The sequence below is a fragment of the Saimiri boliviensis genome, chromosome 21 (assembly GCF_048565385.1).
Source record: "Saimiri boliviensis isolate mSaiBol1 chromosome 21, mSaiBol1.pri, whole genome shotgun sequence".
Classification (NCBI taxonomy): domain Eukaryota; kingdom Metazoa; phylum Chordata; class Mammalia; order Primates; family Cebidae; genus Saimiri; species Saimiri boliviensis.
In genome coordinates, this window is record NC_133469.1 from 25,741,171 (window position 1) to 25,761,274 (window position 20,104).

Sequence of the window (20,104 nt, forward strand, 5' to 3'; positions counted from 1 at the left end):
GGGTTGGGGAAGAAGGACACAGGATCTGAGGTAAGTTTGTGAGGACAGTTCCGGTTGCTTCAGAGAAGAAGGACAAGGAGGTAGAAAGTGTGAAGGCCGTGGGACCAGCGTGGGTCACCGGGAGAGAGTGGTCAGACTGAGCACCGGCTTCTGGTGAGGAGGGACTGAAGCCTGGGTGAGGGGCGAGGTGGGCCTTAGCACCTGAGTGGGTTACAGTGATTACACTACTCGGGGGTCCTTCAAGTCTTGGGGACTGCAGGAAACCTTAAGCTCATTGTCACAGTGAAAACTTAGAAACAGCTTCCCAGCCTTGATCAAAGGCGTCACAGGACCTTTTCCTCTCCATGTGGCAAGAAGGAGAGAAAACATCTCTCAGATATATGAGATGTCAATTCTCCCTAATCTCTCCCATCCACTGGCTGAATTCCTATTTGGAAAAAAATGGACTCCCCAATTTCACATATTACATCCTCACTATAAAAATTTACAGAATGAGAAAGATCTGCCCTTTCTGCCCCACTGCTCAGAAATCTCAGCCTTCAGGACAAACAGACTATCCGTGCTGCCTCCCACGACAGCTTCCTGGTGACCAGGGAGCCTATCTGACTGCTTTGGGCCACACAGGGCCTGTCCCTAACAATGCAGCTGGGGACATTTACATGCTAAACTCATGGCTGGGGATCTCGGGTCCAGACATGATAGGAAGAAGAAAATAAACCAGGAGACATGCCTAAGTAGCCCCACTGTGTGAATCACTCTACCCTCCACGCTCGTCTTTAGTTCATGATGGGTGTTGTCTTGTAAGAACTGAAAGCTGGGCTCCGAAACAGGCAAGCATGTCTGTCTCATAAAACTCCATCTTGGGCTCTCTGACCTTTCTGATATCCTTTCACAGATCAGTTCCAAGCTAAGACACACAATGCCCATCAAAGAGGCACTGGTAGGAGAATTAGGTAGTGTTTGGAGAGACAGAAAGCAGATAAACACCCTCATGTGGGCCTCCTAAGCCCAGAGGAGAAAAAAATAAATAAATAAATAAAAAAGATTTCAAGAAGCCACACCAGAGGTCACTGATCGCCGTCACCTACTCACTTGTTCTCCATCTGCTCCTGCTCCTCTTTCACCTGAGGACCAGACTCAGGGGACAGCACCTGCCCCTCCCCTCTGTTCACACACTCCATAGGGTGCCTCCTTCTGCTCCCATCCCAAGGCTGCTGCTCCCCCAGGTCACCTGTGCCACTGCTGAGAGTCCTCGCTGGGTCCTTGTCCCCAGGTCTGAGATCAGTATCAACCTGGCTCTGACTCAGCTGTGGCCCTGCCTCTTCAGGACAAAGCCAACTATTAGAGACATTAACTGAACTCTCCGAGTTTACTCAAACCTTAGTTTCTTCTTCTCAATGTCCTTCTAGAAAGTGCTGTCTCTACCTAATAATGTCATATTATTTCCTCAGGTCTAGGGCTGTTTCATTTCCAAAACCCTACACTCACTCTGATGTTCTCATTCCCTCACATGGCTCATTTTCCACTCAGCAACTAATGACGCCCACCACGCATCTACAGCCCATTGTCACAAAAAAGAGAGGTGGGAGGGTTCCTTTATACATACAGGGTTAGCAGAGAAAGGTTTTACTACCCATTAGAAAATACTCGAAGATCTAAGAAAATTCATCCCAAAGCTCCACGAGTTTACTCCTGAGAAACAACGACATGAATACATTAGGTAGTGCGTGTTCCCGGCCTTCACAGTGACTAACCTCAGAAAGGTTCAGAGTATACGGTTCCAAAAGGCAAGTGCATGACTTTTACAAAAATCTAGTATTAAATAATGTTGACAATTTTACTTGGCATATATATTTTTTAAGAAAAGCAGTGTGATGCTTTAAAAAAAAAAGTTTAAAAGCCAATTAAAAACACGGTGCTTACAGTCTACCAGGATGGCACCTGTGAAGCAGATTTTCTTTGCTGAGGATACACTGTCTTTTAAAATAATAACAAAATAGCTTTAAATTTGTCTTCTTCTCTCACAACAAGCCAAAAATTTACATGATTCCATTGATATGAAACATCTTTTTTAAAAAGCCTGTACATTTGAACATTTCCATCTCGCACCTCCCACCCAGGCTCTCCTAAAGCGGAATGTCCTCTTCTGCTGCCCACGTTCTCCCTCTCTCCACGCCTCTCCCACTCACACACGGCTCCTCCCTGCCTTCCTTTCCAGGAGCCCCAGCAGATTAAGGCCAAACCAGTAAACAAGCTCCCGGACTTGGGGAACAAAAGTACATCTTCCTGGATTCCTGAGGACTTGCCCTGCAAGGGTGTCTTTCTACATCACAATCCCTCCTTCCAGGGAGTCCGCTTCTCCTAGATCCTGTTGTTTATATTACGTGACGCATCTGTGTCTACTGTGTGGGCTTCCCTACATCTTCACCTGAATCCAGGAATCTTCAGTTCAGGCTGATATTCCCTTGGTTCTCCTATAGTCTTTTCTTCTTTCTTCCTCTGAATCCACCAAATCATCTCTTCCTGGACCCTGGAGTGCAGCAGGGCCTATGTGGTCTCTGACCCAGGGATTATGGAAATCGAGGAGGATTCTGGTGCCCCTCCGATGCCTTTGTTTTTATCAGGATCAACTGCAAAAGGCAGGGATTAGGCTTTCTAGATCAACATGGCATTTCCAACACTGACCTCTATGCCCAGCAAAAGATACATGCTCAGTAACTATTTGACAAAGACTTATCTCTTATCACATGGGGTACATTTTACTGGCCCCAGGATGGGGCTGAACTGGGAGAGGTAGCTGTGGAACTACTCGTCTCTCTGCCCTCCCCTTAAGAGCTGATGTGGAATCCACCACAAAGAGCATTCACGGGCAGGGAGGGGACCGTGAGCAACATTCTCCTGTATGTGAGACACTGCTCAGCCTGGGCAAGGAACCCAGATGACTATGACCACAATCTTGGGCAGTAGAGAACACAGCTTTACCAGAATAACTATCTGGGAATGTATGCTGGGCATCCTAGAGGAAAGAGCTCCCTTTCAACTCAGTGCTGCAGGATCACAGAGGAAGGACAGCTCAGGCAACCAGGGAGGAGCCACATGAGAGGAGACGTCCCAATGTGGGAAGTGAGTTGATGAAGGTCAGTCCCTGCTCTGGGTTTGATTCTGACCTATGAGGATGTTGTGTAGTCACCACCTGAGTCCTCTACAATAAACAGTGAGAGCTCCATGGAGTGATTCACCCCTGAGGAGCCCAGTAAACTATGAGGACAGTCCTGAGGTCACAGGGAGAGGATACAGGCACCACCTTGCCTGACCCAGAGACGGGACAGAGAACAGAACAGCAGGGAGGCTCTGGTCACCTTGTAAATGGTTTGTTTTGGTCCAGACACCAGGAGGCGCTTGAGAACCATTCCTGAGAAGACTGGGGGTGATTAGAGCAGAACCAGCCACCTGCCCTGCCTGGTGTTCTCTTCTCAAGGCTCACAGCTGGGTCCTCCCCACCCCTTAGGACCACAATGCCCCACCCCTGCCACCCTCAACATCCGCAGGCATAGGGAGCTTAACCAGGTGGGATTAGAAAGCTGGGGGTTCTGATTTGCATGGATGGACCCTCCCACTCTCAGATATGAAGAGGGGCAGGGAGACATTTGGGGAAGCTCTGCTTCAGCTGTGGGCACAGAAGGCGGCACTCAGGACAATCTCCAGCATGGCCTGGGCTCCTCTCCTCCTCACTGTCCTTGCTCACTGCACAGGTGACTGGATGGGGTCCAGGGGAGGGGCCGTGGGAAGCCTATGGATTCTTGCTTTCTCCTCTTGTCTCTACACCCAGAATGATGATGCCTGTGTGTCTCCCACTTCCAGGATGCTGGGCCCAGTCTGTGCTGACTCAGCCACCCTCAGTGTCTGGGAACCCTGGGCAAAGTGTCACCATCTCCTGTTCTGGAAGCAGCTCCAACATTGGAAGTAGATATGTAAACTGGTACCAGCAGCTCCCAGGAACGGCCCCCAAACTTCTCATCTATGACAGTAATAAGCGACCCTCAGGGGTTTCTGACCGATTCTCTGGCTCCAAGTCTGGCAGCTCAGCCTCCCTGGCCATCACTGGACTCCAGTCTGCGGATGAGGCTGATTATTATTGCCAGTCATATGACAGCAACCTGAAAGCTCGCACAGTGCTCCAGGCCCAGGGGAAAGTGAGACAAGAACCCCTTTTTCCTCTGCTAGGAGGGTGATCACTCCACAGCTGCTGCCCGGTCATGGCCTGTGGCTTGTGCTGCTGCTGCTTCCTCTATGGTCCAGGGCGTTCAGGGCCCTGCCCGGGAGTAGACGCTTCTCTTTTCTTGTGTTCTGAGAATCAGACACAGCACCTCCTTCCTAGGAACAAGGCCTCCAGGAAACAAAACATTCTGTTCCCTGTACCTTGGGACACGCAGTCTGCACTGAAGTCCTGGGATGAGGCTGCTGTTCCAGCTGTGTCACCTCAGACCCACCTCTTATGCGGAACCCGTGTCTCCATCATGTTCATTTTCTGACTTCCAGGAGTCCCCAGACTGGTGTCTTTCTCTCCCTTCTCCTCAGGGTGTATGCCTTTGCTTCTTTTCTCCTCAGCTTATTCTCTTTAATAAAATTCTTTCCAAGAAGGAATGATGTACATACGATAAACCACCAATATTTACATTATACCATTACACCTATTTTCAGATCTATCTGGATCCCTGAAAACATCACCACCGCCAGCTATGCAACCTGTGTTCAACCCCAGCAGCTCCTCCTCACCCTTTGCCATCTCCCTCTTGCCCCAAAAGCCCTGCCAGGAGGCCACAGATCTTCCTCTATCACTACTGGTTTTCATTTTGGGGAATGATAGCGTTATCAAACATTATCTTCCCGTTTGTTCAGAATTCTTTCACTCTGCACACTTCCGAGATTCTCCCTGTTACTGCTGAATTGCATCTCATCCCATAAAGGGTTCATTAGTACCTTTGAGGGTTTCTGGGCCATTTTGCCTTTTATGGCTATTTTTACGACCGTATAGACAAATATACATCATCTAGGATAGATTACATTTCTTTTTTCTGATTTAAAACAAATCAGTACATTTTTTGAGGACTCTAACAGCTTCGAGTCCTGCAGGCAGTTCACCTTCTCTCTCCAGTGACGCGCAGCCCTGCCTGCATCTTACGCTATTACTTACTCACCTCCCACCAGTGCTGGACAATTGTGTTTTATTCTCCTGATTTTGAATGGGTAATACACAAACAAGATGGCAACCGAGAACTATGAAAAGCACCTCCTCCTCCTCCATCCTGTCTCTGGGCCTGTTGGTTTCTCTCAGCAGAAGTGACCAAGGATGCTGAGATTTCTGTTCCCTCCCAGCCGGGGTCTGTGTGTAGAAACACGGGGTCTGTCTGCGTCTCTTTGGGCAACCACATTATGTTTCCTTCAGTACATGTACAACCTTACTATTCACAAACAACCTTTTAATTCCTGAGACTGTGACTTCATTTAATCCTGACAGAAACTCTACTATTCCTTTCAGGCAATGGGCCCTGATTGGAGAGGAAGTGTTTGTGGCCTGAAGGTAGGGTTCTAATTTATCAATATAAACTCTAGAGGTCAGTGAAATGTAAATTTAAGAAAACAATGATTAAGAATCAGTATGTAGGCTAGGTGTGGTGGCTCACACCTTCATCCCTGCATTTTGGGAGGCTGAGGCTGTTGTATTGCTTAAGGCCAGGAGTTTCAGACAAGTCTGACCAACGTAGTGCACCTTCACATATCCTAAAAGTACAAAAATTATCTGGGCCTCATGGCATATTCCTGTAATTCCAGTTACTCAGAAGACTGATGCATGACAATCACTTGTGCCCAAGAGGCAGAGGTTGCAGTGAGCTGGCACTGGGCCACTGCACTCCAGGTTGGGTAACAGAGTGAGACTCTGAGTCAAAAAAAGAAAAAGACAGCATCTCTGTCTCCAAAACAATATTGTTTATTTAAATATAGACATAACTGGGTGCCCCTTATTTTATGTGGAAACCTTACACAGTGTCACAACCTGGAAGAGGCAAAGCTGGGTCCAGCCTCCCTTACTGATGTCGGGTCTAGGGGCTTAACCACAAAGACAGAGCTTCTTTAACACAGGTACTCTCAAGTAAGCACATGAGTTTGCACTAAATGCATGTGATATAATTCCCAGGGAATGATGCCTACTCACTTCCCTAACTATTCTTTCTTATTTACTTATTTATTTTTTTTGAGACGGAGTTTCACTCTTGTTACCCAGGCTGGAGTGCAATGGTGCAATCTCGGCTCACCGCAGCCTCCGCCTCCTAGGTTCAGGCAATTCTCCTGCCTCAGCCTCCTGAGTAGCTGGGATTACAGGCAAGCGCCACCATGTCCAGCTAATTTTTTGTATTTTTAGTAGAGACGGGGTTTCACCAAGTTGACCAGGATGGTCTCGATCTATTGACCTCGTGATCCACCCGCTTCGGTCTCCCAAAGTGCTGGGATTACAGGTGTGAACCACTGCACCCGGACTTCTTTCTATGAGACTATGTGAAAAGACCAAACTTAACGACTAACTGGTGTACCTAAAAGTGACGAGGAGAATGCAACCACGTTGGAAAACACACATCAGAATATTATCCAGGAGAATTTCCCCAACTCAGCAAGACAGGACAACATTCAAATTCAGGAAATAGAGAGAACACCACTAAGATACTTCTTGAGAAGAGAAACCCCAAGATGCATAGTCATCAGATTCTCCAAGTTTTAAAGGAAGGAAAAAAATGTTAAGGGCAGCCAGAGAGAAAGATCAGGTTATCTACAAAGAGAAGCCCATAAGTGTAACAGTGACTGTTTCTGCAGAAACCCTACCAGCCACAGAGACTTGGAGCTAATATTCAACATTTTTAAAGAATAGAATTTTCAAACCAGAATTTCTTATCTAGCCCAACTAAACTCCGTAAGTGAAGGAGAAATAAAATCCTATACAGATAAGCAAATGCGGAGGGATTTTGTCACCACCAGTCCTGCCTTATAAAAGCTCCTGAAGAAAGCACTAAATATGGAAAGAAAAAACTGGTTCCAGCCACTGCTAAAACACACCATAATGGAAAACCGAATGACACTATGAAAATACTGTATCAACTAATATGAAAAATAACTGGCTAGCACCATCATGCCAGAATCAAATTCACACATAACAATATTAATTTTAAATTTAAATAGGCTAAATGCCTCCAATTTAAAAACACAGACTAATTGGATAAAGAGTCAAGACCCTTTGGTGTACTGAATTCAGGAGACACATCTCATGTGCAAAGACACACATAGGCTCAAAAGAAAACAGTGATGAAATATTCACCAAGCTAATGCAAAGCAAAAGAAAGCATGGGTTGCAATCTTAGTCTCTGATAAAACAAACTATAAACCAATAAAGATAAAAAATACAAAGAATGGCATTACATAATGGTAAAGGAATCAATGCAACAAGAAGAACTAACTATGCTAAGTACATACACACCCAATACAGGAGCACTCAGATTCAAAACCAAGTTCTTAGAGACCTACAAAGAGACTTAGACTCCCAGACAATTATAGAGGAAGACATTAGCACCCCACTGACAATATTATACAGATCAATGAGACAGAAAATTAACAAGGATATCCCATTCTTAGAAAACCCCATCATCTCATCCCAAAACCTCCTTAAACTGATAAGCAACTTCAGCAGTCTCAGGATATGAAATCAATGTGCAAAAATCACAAGCATTCTCACATTCCAGCAATAGACAAGCAGAGTCAAATCATGAGTGAACTCCCATTGCTAATTCCTACAAAGATAATAAAATACCTAGGAATACATCTTACAAGGGACATGAAGGACCTCTTCAAGGAGAACTACAAATCACTGCTCAAGGAAATAAGAGAGGACATATACTTAGCTTTGGACCACGTGGACCTAATTAGATATTTACAAAGCTCTCCACCACAAATTAAGAAAATATACATTCTTCTCAGTGCCCCAAAGCACATATTCTAAAATCAACCACATAATTGGAAGTCACTCAGCAAATGCAAAAGAATGGAAATTATAAAAAAAGTCTCTCAGACCACTGTACAGTCAAATTACCACTCAGGATTAAGAAACTCACTCAAAACCACACAACTGAACAAAAATGGAACAACCTGCTCCTGAATGACTACTGGGTAAAAAATGAAATCAGGGCAGAGATAAAGAAGTTGTTTGAAACCAATAAGAACAAAGAGACACTTTGGGAGGCCGAGGCGGGTGGATCACGAGGTCGAGAGATCGAGACCATCCTGGTCAACATGGTGAAACCCCGTCTCTACTAAAAACACAAAAAATAAGCTGGGCATGGTGGCGCGTGCCTGTAATCCCAGCTACTCAGGAGGCTGAGACAGGAGAATTGCCTGAACCCAGGAGGCGGAGGTTGCGGTGAGCCGAGATCACGCCACTGCACTCCAGCCTGGGTAACAAGAGCGAAACTCCGTCTCAAAAAAAAAAAAAAAAAAGAACGAAGAGACAATGTACCAGAATCTCTGGGTCACTGCTAAAGCAGTGTTTAGAGGAAAATTTATAGCACTAAATGCCCACATCAAAAAGCAGGAAAGATCTAAAATTGACACCCTAACATCACAATTAAAAAAACTAGAGAAGCATAACCAGGCCGGGCGCGGTGGCTCAAGCCTGTAATCCCAGCACTTTGGGAGGCCGAGGCGGGTGGATCACGAGGTCGAGAGATCGAGACCATCCTGGTCAACATGGTGAAACCCCGTCTCTACTAAAAATACAAAAAAAAAATTAGCTGGGCATGGTGGCACGTGCCTGTAATCCCAGCTACTCAGGAGGCTGAGGCAGGAGAATTGCCTGAACCCAGGAGGCGGAGGTTGCGGTGAGCTGAGATTGCGCCATTGCACTCCAGCCTGGGTAACAAGAGCGAAACTCCGTCTCAAAAAAAAAAAAAAAAAAGAAATAACCAAGATCACAGCAGAACTGAAGGAGATAGAAACACAAGAAACCCTTCAAAAAAATCAATGAATCCAGAAGCTGGTTTTTAAAAGATTAGCAATATAGACTGACCACTAGCTCAACTAATAAAGAGAAGAATCAAATAGACACAACAAAAAATGACAAACAAGATATCATCACTGATTTCACAAAAATAGAAACTACCATCAGAGTATACACCAAACACCTCTATACAAATAAACTAGAAAATCTAGAAGAAATGGATAAATTTTTGGATACATACATCCTCCGAAGATTAAACCAGAAACCTGAATAGACCAAGAACAACTTCTGGAATTGAGGCAGTAATTAATAGCTTACAAACAAACAAACAAACAAAAAGCCCAGGACCAGACAGACTCACAGTCAAATTCTACCAGAGGTACAAAGAGAGGCTGATAGCATTCCTTCCAAATCTCTTCCCAACAAGAGAATAACAGAGACCTCTCTACATCATTATATGAGGCCAGCATCATCGTGATATCAAAATACAGCAGACATATAACAACAACAAAACAAATCAGGTCAGTATGCTTAATGAATATCAATGCGAAAATTCTCAGTAATATACTAGCAAACCGAATCCAGCAGCACATCAAAAAGCTTATTTACGAAGATCAAGTTAGCTTCATAATTGGGATGCAAGGCTGGTTCAACATACACAGATCAATAAACATAATCCATCACAGAAACAGAACCAAAGATAAAAATCACAAGATTATCGCAATAAATGCAGAAAAGGCCTTTGATAAATTTCAACATCTTTTTCTTCTGAAAACTCTCAATAAACTAGGTGTTGATGGAATGCATCTCAAAATCGTAAGAGCTATTTATGACAAACCTACAGCCAATATATTATTGAATGGGCAAAAGCTGGAAGCATTCCCTTTGAAAACCAGCACAAGACAAGGATGCCCTGTCTCACCACTCCTATTCAACATATTATTGGAAGTTCTGGCCAGGGCAATCAGGCAAGAAAAATATAAAGGGTATTTGTATAGGAAGGTGGGAAGTCTAATTGCCTCTGTTAGCAGAGAACATGATTATTTACTTAGAAAACTCAATCATCTCAGCCCCAAAACTCTTTAAACTAATAAGCAAATTCAGCAAAGTGTCAGGATACAAAATCAATGTGTAAAAATCACAAGGATTTCTACACAACAGAAATAAGACACGCAGAGAGCCAAATTATAAGTGAACTCTCATTCTCACATGCTACAAAGAAAATAAAATATTTAGGAATACAACTTACAAGATATGTGAAGGACCTGTTCAAGGAGAACTACAAACTACTGCTCAAGGAAATAAAAGAGAACAAAAACAAATGGAAAAACATTACATTCACAAGGATAGAAAGAATTGATATTATAAAAATGGTCATATTGCCCAAAGTAATTTATAGATTCAATGCTATACCCATCAAAATACCACTGACTGTCTTTGCAGAAGTAGCAAAAACTACCTTAAGTTTTATATGGAACCAAAAAAGCTGGAGGTTTCATGCTGCTTAACCTCAAACTACACTAACAGGCTACTATAACAAAAAACAGCACGGTACTTGTACCAAAACAGATATATAGACCAATGAAATAGAACAGAGGTTGTAGAATTAACACCACACACCTACAACTATCTGATCTTTGACAAACGTGACAAAAATAAGAAATGGGAAAAGGATTCCCCATTTAACAAATGGTGCTGCGAAAACTGACTAGCCAAAGGCAGAAAACAGAAACTGGACCACTTTCTTACACCTTATACAAAAATTAACTCAGGATGGATTAAGGAACTAAATATAAACTCCCAAACCACAAAAACCCTAGAAGAAAACCTAGGTCATACCGTTCAGAACACAGGCATGGGAAGTACTTCATGACTATAACACCAAAAGTGATTGAACAAAAGCCACAATTGATAAATGGTATGTAATCAAACTAAATAGCTTCTGCATGGTTAAAGAAACTATCATCAGAGTGAACAGGCAACCTACAGAATGGGAGAAAATTTTTGCAAGCTACCCATCTGACAAAGGTCTAATATTTAGAATCCACAAGAAATTTAAACAAATGTACAAGAAATAAACAACCCCATCAAAAAATGGGTGACAAAAAAATGGGTGACAGATATGAACAGACACTTCTTGAAAGAAGACATTTATGTGTCAACAAACATATAAAAACAGCTCATCATCACTTGTCATTAGAGAAATGAAAATCAAAACCACAATGGATAGCATCTCATACCAGTTAGAATGGCGATTATTAAAATGTCAGAAAATCACAGATGCTGGCGAGGCTGTGGAGAAACAGAAACACTTTAACACTCTTGATGGGAGTGTAAATTAGTTCAACCAATGTGGACGACAGTGTGGCGATACCTCAGGACCTAAACCAGAAATACTACTTGAGCTCAGTAATTTCATTACTGGGTATATACACAAAGGATTGATGATAAATCATTCCACTATAAAGAAAGGTGCACATATATGTTTGCTGTATTACTATTTACAAAAGCAGAGATGTGGAACCAACCCAAATGCCATCAATGACAGACTGGATATAGAAAATGTGGCATATATGCAACATGGAATATTATGCAGCCATTAAAAGGAATGAGTTTGTGTTCTTTGTAAGGACATGAATAAAGCCAGAAGCCATCATTCTCAGCAAAGTAACACTGGAACTAAATACTGAACACTGCATTCTCACTCATAAGTGGGAGTTAAACAGTGAGAACATATGGACACAGTGGAGAAACATCACACACCAGGGCCTGTAGAGAGTTGGGAGAAAGTAAAGGGATAGAATTAGGACAAATGCCTAATGCATGCAGGGCTTACAACCCAGATAATGGATTGATAGAAGCGGGAAGCCACCATGGCACGTGTATATCTCTGAAACAAACCTGCATAATCTGCACACATGTATCCAAGAACTTAAAGTATAATTAAAAGACAAATTAAAAACTCCCACTAAAAATCTGTTAGAATTAAATAACTATTAAATAAATTTGCTAATGTTTCAGGATACAAAATCAACACATAAAACCATCTAATGGCTAGGCATGTAGACTCATATTTATAATTTCAGCATTTTGGGAAGCTGAGGTGAAAGAATTGGTGAGGATGAACAGTTCAAGACTAGCATGGGCAATGAAATGAAATCCTGTCTCTACTATAATAATAATAATAATAATAATAATATTTTTTAAACAAAAAAGGGTTCTTATATTTGTATACTTACACACCCAAACAGAAAACAACCAGAAAGGGCACAACTCAAAATAAAATTAACAATTCAATTTACAACAGCATCAGAAAAAATAAAAGAATTAAGAATCAAGAAGGGGAAACACTTTTACAGGGAAAACTATAAAACATTTCTAAATGAAATTAAAGAATAAAAAATAAGTGGAAAGCAAGCCTTTGTTCATGTATTGGAAAACTTGATATTGTTAAGATATTAATAAAAACCAAAAGAAACCTACAGATTCATTTCAATCTCTATCAAAATTCCAATAAACATTTTTGCTAAAGTAAAAAAAAAAATCTAAAATTTATATAGAATGTCATTGAATCCCAAACAGCCAAAATAATCTTGTAATAGAAGAATAGTGTGGGATATTTTACATTGCCTGATTTCAAAACATGCTACAAAGCTATACCAATCAAAACTGAGTGGTACAGATAGACAGACACAGAGACAAATATAATAGAATTGAGCACCAATAATCTCTCAGTTATATGGTCAAACGATTTTAAACCAGGGTGCCAAGATCATTCAGTAGGGAGAAAAAAGACTCTGCAAAAAGACACAGAGACAAATAGAATAGAATTGAGCACCAATAATCTCTCAGTTATATGGTCAAACGATTTTAAACCAGGGTGCCAAGATTATTCAGTAGGGAGAAAACAAACTCTGTTTTTCAGAGAACTGTATATCCACATGCAATCTGGAAATGGATAAACGACCCAAACAGAAAAGCTACAGGTATAAAAATCTTTTTTTTTTTTTTTTTTTGAGATGGAGTTTTCTTCTTGTTACCCAGGCTGGAGTGCAAAGGCACGATCTCGGCTCACGGCAACCTCTGCCTCCTGAGTTCAAGCAATTCTCCTACTTCAGCCTCCTGAGTAGCTAGGACTACAGGCGTGCGCCACCATGCCCAGCTAATTTTTGTATTTTTAGTAGAGACGGGGTTTCACCATGTTGACCAGGATGGTCTCGATCTCTCGACCTCGTGACCACCCGCCTTGGCCTCCCAAAGTGCTGGGATTATAGGCGTGAGCCACCGCGCCCGGCCCCTTATAAAAATCTTAATAAAAAACACTAGGAAGAAGTTTCACAACATAGGTTTTGCAAATAATTTTTTGGATTTAACGTGAAAAGCACAGGAAAAATAGAAAAAGGGGAATACAGATTAATTGGATTTCATCAAATTGTAAAACTTACGTGCATCAAAGGACACTATCAGTAGCGGGGCGCCAAGATGACCCGGAGAAGCCGACACAGGAATGTAGCCCCCAGCAAACGAGGCGCAGAGGGCTAGAGGACTTCAGGATTCCAAAGGAGGGACTGATAAGACTCTGAAAATAGGCCCAGGGAAGGAGCCACAGGGCGAGAGCCGCCCAGGGGGGCAAATCAAGACGGGGGGTGGGGGTGGGGGTTGGGTGGGGTCGCGTCCCCACCTGAAACGTGCAGCTGGCTTGGAGGGTCGGGGACTTAACCCCCTCCGTGCTCCAAATCGGATCCTGTGCTTACCTCATCCCTCCTGCAACCCATGGTGGACGAGAGCCCTGCCCGACGCTTGGGCGCCGCGGGCCGTCGATGCAAATCCGAGCAGCAGCTGCCGCTGGGCATGGCAAGTTGTCACAGGGACCTGGGCGGAGTGTGGACCAACGCCAGGGGACAGCCCGTCCCACAGAGGGAGGCCGAGTTGGAAGCAGGGACACAGACCAGAAGGCCTGGCCGGCCCCACCTCCGCAGAACTCACACTGAAGCCCTGGCTAGAGAGCTGGGCAGCAAATACAGCAGCTCGACCCCATCCAGGAGGATCCAGCTGGGGGAGGAGAGACGCCATGGGGAAGGCGGGGCCGCTCTCACCTGCAGACAGACTCCAGGGAAGGACCACCCACCCGGCCCCTGACCGACCCGAGAGCCCGGCGGCGCCCTCTGCAGGCCAGAAACGATACAGCTCCGACCGCAGCAGAAAAAAACGGCCACTCAGACTCCTCCTGAAATCACCAACTTCAAAGATCAAAGGGAGACAAATCCACGAAGATGGGGAAAAAAACAAGCACAAAAAGGATAAAACCACCAAAGAACAGAACATCTCTTCTCCTCCCAGAGATCACAACTCCTCACCATCAAGGGAACAAAAAAAGAGAGGATGAATCTGACGATTGACAGAAGCAGGCTTCAGAAGGTGGGTAATAATAAACTTCTCTGAGTTAAAAGACCATATTCTAATCCAACGCAAAGAAACTGAGAACCTTGAAAAAAGATTAGATGCAACGCTAACTAGAATAACCAGCTTAGAGAAGAACATAAACGACTTGATGGAGCTGAAAAACACGGCACGGGTACTTCATACCTATACGCAAGTTTCAGCAGCCGAATCGATCAAGAAGAAAGGATATCAGAGATAGAAGATCAAATGAATTAAATAAAATGGGAAGGTAAGATTTCAGAAAAAAGTGAAAAAAAAAGAACAAAGCCTCTAAGAACTATGGGATTATGAATATCACCTGAACCCAGGAATCTTCACGTCAGGCTGATTTCCCTTGGTTCTCCTATAGTCTTTTATTCTTTCTTCCTGTGTGATTTCACCAAATCATCTCTTCCTGGACCCTGGAGTGCAGCAGGGCCTAGGACAGCACTCGATGCTGTGGGCTTATCTCTGGGGGGTCTGCTGGTGACCATAGCTAAGAAGCCAGCCCCTGATGTGACCCTGTGTCATCTGCTCACCGTTCACTGTGCTCAGCAGCTACATTCTCACAGGAAACTAGGTGCAGCTAGCCTGACCTTCTTCACCCCACCTGGAAAATGTGTTCATGTGACCGTCAGGACAGAGATCCTTTAAAGGCATGGGAGACAAGGGAAGAGGGCTGATGTGGATCAAGGAGTCATTCCACACCCTTTTCTTCAAATTAAAGATCACTAATGGAAACTCTGGGGCCATCCAAATCTAATTAACCTAAAAGAGGGTTTATCAGCTGGAGGTGGCCAGAGTGAGAAGAAAAACTGGCTTTCTTGAAAGACTCTTCAACACACACAAACTGTGGGACAAATGGGGTGAGTCCCTGTAACTGTCACCCCATATTATCCACAGGAGCCTGAGCCTAGTCCTCTTACCCTATTGCTTCTGATTCTGGTCTATTCCCCTTTGTCCATGAACCCTTGCCTATGTCTGAATCCAGGGTGGTAGGCGAGCATCATCCCAGTCCACATCTATAGAGCAGTAACAGCTACTATGGATTCAAGCAGAGTCCACAGGTGTATCCATGAGGGCCTCTTCTGCTCCCCAACCCTCTCACACAGGTGACTACTGCTGTGGCTCTGGCAGAGTAGCCCCTGTACCCTGAAGGACACAAGGTTTTCCTTTCTCTCTAAACAACGCATATAGTGGTGGAGGTATGGGTGGGTGTAGAGCAGATTGGCTCTTCAAGATGCAAAGCAGTAAGACTGTGGCTACAGAAGAATTATTTTACAAAATCTCACACCCTTTCATGATAAAAACACTCAATGAATTGTAACTAAAAGGAAACTACCTTAGCAGAGTAAAGCACTTCTATGACACTCCCTCAGTTAACATCATATACAATCTGAAGAACTGAAGATATTTTCTGTAATTTCAGGAACAAAGCAAGGATGCACACTTTCACCACTTATTTTCCAAATAGTATGGAAAGACCTACTCAGAACAGTTAGCCAAGAAGAATAAAGAGAACAGAAACTAACAATCAAAAAGTAAAATGATCTCTGTTTTCAGACAACATAATCTAGTATGTAGAAAAATCATAAAATGCTTACCAAAATAACATACATTTCTGAGCTAAGGAAGCATGTTCCAACCCAATGCAGGGAAGTTAAAAACCTGCATTGGTAGTTTAAAGGAACTGCTAATTGGAATAATTAGTATAGACAGGAACATAAATGATCTGATGCAGCTCAAAAACACAGCACAAAATCGTTGTAAAGAATACAAAACTATCAATAGCCAAATTAATCAAGTGGAAGAAAGTGTATCAGAGAGTGAAGATAAACTTACTGAAATAGGTGTGAAGACAAGATAAGAGAAAAAACAATGAAAAGAAATAAACAAAGCCTCCAGGAAATATGAGACTATGTAAAAAAGACCAAACTTATGACTCACTGGTGTACCTGAAAATGACAAGAAGAATGCAAGCAAGCTGGAAAACACACATCAGAATATTATCCAGGAGAATTTCCCCAACTCAGCAAGACAGGACAACATTCAAATTCAGGAAATAGAGAGAACACCACTAAGATACTTCTTGCGAAGAGAAACCCCAAGATGCATAGTCGTCAGATTCTTCAAGTTTCAAATGAAGGCAAAAATGTTAAGGGCAGCCAGAGAGAAAGATCAGGTTATCTACAAAGAGAAGTGTAACAGTGACTGCTTCTGCAGAAACCCTACCAGCCACAGAGACTTGGAGCTAATATTCAACATTTTTTTTTCTTTTTTTTTTTTTTTGAGACGGAGTTCACACTTCTTACCCAGGCTGGAGTGCAATGGCACGATCTTGGCTCACCGCAACCTCTGCCTCCTGGGTTCAGGCAATTCTCCTGTCTCAGCCTCCTGAGTAGCTGGGATTACAGGCACACGGCACCATGCCCAGCTAATTTTTTGTAATTTTAGTAGAGACGGGGTTTCACCATGTTGACGAGGATAGTCTCGATCTCTCGACCTCGTGATTCACCCGCTTCGGCCTCCCAAAGTGCTGGGATTACAGGCTTGAGCCACCGCGCCCGGCCCTCAACATTTTTAAAGAAAAGAATTTTCAAACCAGAATTTCATATCTAGCCCAACTAAGCTCCATAAGTGAAGAAGAAATAAAATCCTATGTAGATAAGCAAATGCGGAGGGATTTTGTCACCACCAGTCCTGCCTTACAAAAGCTCCTGAAGAAAGCACTAAATATGGAAAGAAAAACTGGTTCCAGCCACTGCAAAAACACACCATAATGGAAAACCCAATGACACTATGAAAATACTGTATCAACTAATATGAAAAATAACCAGCTAGCATCATCATGACAGAATCAAATTCATATATAACAATATTAATTTTAAATTTAAATAGGCTAAATGCCTCCAATTTAAAAACACAGACTGACAAATTGGATAAAGAGTCAGGACCCTTTGGTGTACTGTATTCAGGAGACACATCTCATGTGTAAAGACACACATAGGCTCAAAAGTGTTAAAAACAGTGGTGAAATACTGACCAACTTAATGCAAAGCAAAAGAAAGCATGGGTTGCAATCTTAGTCTCTGATAAAACAAACAATAAACCAATAAAGATAAAAAATACAAAAAAATGGCATTACATAATGGTAATGGAATCAATGCAACAAGAAGAACTAACTATGCTAAGTACATACATACCCAATACAGGAGCACGCAGATTCAAAAACCAAGTTCTTAGAGACCTACAAAGAGACTTAGACTCCCAGACAATAATAGTGGAAGACATTAGCACTCCACTGTCAATATTATACAGATCAATGAGACAGAAATTAACAAGGATATCCCATTCTTAGAAAACCCCATCATCTCATCCCAAAACCTCCTTAAACTGATAAGCAACTTCAGCAAAGTCTCAGGATATGAAATAAATGTGAAAAATCACAAGCATTCTCACATACCAGCAATAAAAAAGCAGAGAGCCAAATCATGAGTGAACTCCCATTGCCAATTCCTACAAAGATAATAAAATACCTAGGAATACAACTTACAAGGGACATGAAGGACCTCTTCAAGGAGAACTACAAATCACTGCTCAAGGAAATAAGAGAGGACATATACTCAGCTCTGGACCACGTGGACCTAATTAGATATTTACAAAACTCTCCACCACAAATTAAGAGAATATACATTCTTCTCAGTGCCACATAGCACATATTCTAAAATCAACCACATGACACATGCATATGTATGTTTATTGTATTACTATTTACAAAAGCAGAGATGTGGAACCAACCCAAATGCCATCAAAGACAGACTGGATATAGAAAATGTGGCATATATACAACATGGAATATTATGCAGCCATTAAAAGGAATGAGTTCATGTTCTTTGTAGGGACATGAATAAAGCTGGAAGCCATCATTCTCGGCAAAGTAACACTGGAACAAAATACTGAACACTGCATATTCTCACTCATAAGTGGGAGTTAAAAAATGAGAACATATGGACACAGGGGAGGAACATCACACACCAGGGCCTGTAGAGAGCTGGGAGCAAGTAAAGGGAGAGTATTAGGACAAATGCCTAATGCATGCAGGGCTTACAACCCAGATAATGGATGGATAGCAGCAGGAAACCACCATGCCACGTGTGTATCTCTGAAACAAACCTGCATAATCTGCACACATGTATCCAAGAACTTAAAGTATAATTAAAAAACAAATTAAAAACTCCCACCAAAAAACGGTTAGAATTAAATAACTATTCAATAAATTTGGTAATGTTTCAGGATACAAAATCAACACATAAAACCATCTAATGGCTAGGCTTGTTGGCTCATACCTATAATTTCAGCACTTTGGGAAGCTGAGGTGAAAGAATTGGTGAGGATGAACAGTTCAAGACCAGCATGGGCAATGAAATGAAACCCTGTCTCTACAATAATAATATTTTTTAAACAAAAAAGGGTTCTTATATTTGTATACTCAAACAACCAAACAGAAAACAACCAGGAAGGGCACAACTCAAAATAAAATTAACAATTCAATTTACAACAGCATCAGAGAAAATAAAATAATTAAGAATCAAGAAGGGGAAACATTATTACAAGGAAAACTATAAAACATTGCTAAATGAAATTAAAGAATAAAAAATAAGGGGAAAGCAAGCCTTTGTTCATGTATTGGAAATCTTGATACTGTTAAGATATTAATAAAAACCAAAAGAAATCTATAGATTCATTTCAATCTCTATCAAAATTCCAATAATCATTGTGGCAAAGTAAAAAAAATTAATTCTAAAATTTATATAGAATATCATGAAATCCCAAATAGTCAAAATAATCTTGTAAGAGAAGAATAGTGTGGGAGATTTTACACTGCCTGATTTCAAAACATACTACAAAGCTATACCAATCAAAACTGAGTGGTACAGATAGACAGACACAGAGACAAATAGAATAGAATTGAGCATAAATAATCTCTCAGTTATACGGTCAAATGATTTTAAACTGGGGTGCCAACATCATTCAGTAGGGAGAAAACAGACTGCAAAAAATGTTTTTGAGAGAACTGTATATCCACATGGAATCTGGAAATGGATAAACGACCCAATAGAAAAGCTACAACTATAAAAATCTTAATAAAAAACACTAGGAAGAAGTTTCACAACATAGGTTTTGGAAATACTTTTTTGGATTTAACGCCAAAAGCACAGGAAAACCAGAAAAAGGAGAATACAGATTAATTGGATTTCATCAAATTGTAAAACTTATGTGCATCAAAGGACGCTATCAGTAGCGTCCCGATGTTGGAAGTGAGTTCATGAAGGTCAGTCCCTGCTCTGGGTTTGATTCTGACCTATGAGGATGTTGTGTCGTCACCACCTGAGTCCTCTACAATAAACAGTGAGAGCTCCACGGACAGATTTGCCTCTGAGGGGCCCAGTAAAGTATGAGGACAGTCCTGAGGTCACAGGGAGAGGATACAGGCACCACCTGGCCTGACACAGAGAGGGGACAGAGAACAGAACAGCAGGGAGGCAGCAGTGTCTCTGAGAGGCTCTGGTCACCTTGTAAATGGTTTGTTTTGGTCTGGACACCAGGAGGCGCTTGAGAACCATTCCTGAGAAGACTGGGGGTGAT

General features: G+C 42.3%; 1 protein-coding gene across 2 annotated transcripts in view; it reads right to left on the reverse strand.

Annotated features, from left to right (window-relative positions):
• LOC101043545 (DNA topoisomerase 3-beta-1) overlaps positions 1–20,104 on the reverse strand; it is a 270,953-nt gene that overhangs the window by 114,172 nt on the left and 136,677 nt on the right. Inside the window, exon 1 of one of the 2 annotated variants that reach the window (XM_074391009.1) lies at positions 13,792–16,750. The exons of the other annotated variant lie outside the window; for it this stretch is intronic. The gene's annotated coding sequence lies outside the window, so the exon portion shown is untranslated. Of the gene's footprint in view, positions 1–13,791; positions 16,751–20,104 lie in introns of those variants that run through there. 2 annotated transcript variants of the gene reach the window in all.